This window comes from Hippocampus comes, unplaced genomic scaffold (genome assembly GCF_001891065.2).
Source record: "Hippocampus comes isolate QL1 unplaced genomic scaffold, H_comes_QL1_v1.1 scaffold310, whole genome shotgun sequence".
NCBI classification, from domain to species: Eukaryota; Metazoa; Chordata; class Actinopteri; order Syngnathiformes; family Syngnathidae; genus Hippocampus; species Hippocampus comes.
Window position 1 is genome coordinate 817,928 of NW_017805990.1, and position 1,411 is coordinate 819,338.

Here is a 1,411-nt window from a genome sequence, read left to right on the forward strand (position 1 = left end):
TTCTAATAATAAATCAATATCATCCCAGGGGCCACTGAAAACATTCTCGCGGGCCGGATGTGGCCCGCGGGCCGGCACTTTGACATATGTGATACAGACCATCCGGTGTCTCAGGAGGGGAAAGCAGGGCACCGTTAACACTGTACAGTGGAGATGGGTGCTGCTGACCTCGCAGGGGTGTGCACACTTTTTCGTTTGAGGGCCGCATACAGAAATATGAAATAATAATAATAATTTTTAAAAAATTGAAACACACTAAGTGCGAACATGCACTTTGTTGCACATGCCATGGTGCACTTGTGCCCAACCAAAGTGCACCTCGATTTGTTTGGTTCAAATAAATGACGAGTCACCTCAGTGCAATACCTGCCATAAGACACTATTGTGCAAACCAACATGGTTAAACACTTCCGGATGGACAGATGGTATAGAGGTAAAGGAGTTCCTTATGATGCGCTAGCTCAGGTTAACACCGGCTCCGACCATCGGCACAGCATTTAAGTCACAATCAGGTAAGTAAAACAATAAAATACATGGATGTCTTATGGCAATAAATAGCCCGATAAGTTAAATTAAACCAAAGACCGAGGGTCATTGAAACGTATGCGCTCCAAAAGTGTATTATTAGTTTGTGAGTTTTTTTTTTTTAAACACCACACTTAAAATGTATGATCAATGAATGGAGGTTAATGGAAGTGTACACAACAAAACAGTGTACATTCCTTGAAAACGACTTACTGCCAGGTATTCATAATGGTATTTTTCTTTTGGATAGTTCTGCTTAATTGTATTTAATTTGTTCCATTCCAGGAGTTTAAATGTTCTCCCTGACCCTGCTTGGGTTTTCGCCTACTGCCCGAAGACAGCTGGGATAGGCTCCAGCACGCCCCGCAACCCTCGTGAGGATAAGCGGATTGGAAAATGGATGGATGGTTGTATTTTATTATTTATTTTAATACTTTTTTTAGTTTGATTAAAAATAAACAAAGACATCCATAATTAGCGAATTACCGATTAAATAGAATGGAGCCTTGATTTAAGAGAGCCAAAATAAACATAGAAAATTGTGTTCAGTATCCTCAAAACACGCTTTTGCCCAGTCCATTTCAGTCTGTTAGGTCAGGAATTGGCCACAATTCGGCACATTGCCATTACATGGTGCACTGGTGCCATCAACAGAGAAAGACGAATCAGGTGTTTCCGGCTTGCGCTGCTCTCTTATCATAGATAGACCTATAGTGGACTCGCACAGGCTAAAAAATGCTGCAATCTGGCGGCCATCTTGGCAGGGGCGAAAAGGAAAATGGAAAGGCGGTCATAAACTCAGCTTGCTTTTAAGCATGCAGCTGAAAAGGAGCATGTCACATCTACCTATTCAAATCTATGGCCGTTTTTTTTTTTTTTTTTTTTT

The 1,411-nt window shown here is 41.3% G+C and overlaps 1 protein-coding gene across 1 annotated transcript in view; it reads right to left on the reverse strand.

Annotated features, from left to right (window-relative positions):
- LOC109528954 (ATP-dependent RNA helicase DDX18) overlaps positions 1-1,411 on the reverse strand; it is a 10,315-nt gene that overhangs the window by 5,722 nt on the left and 3,182 nt on the right. The window lies entirely within an intron of this gene.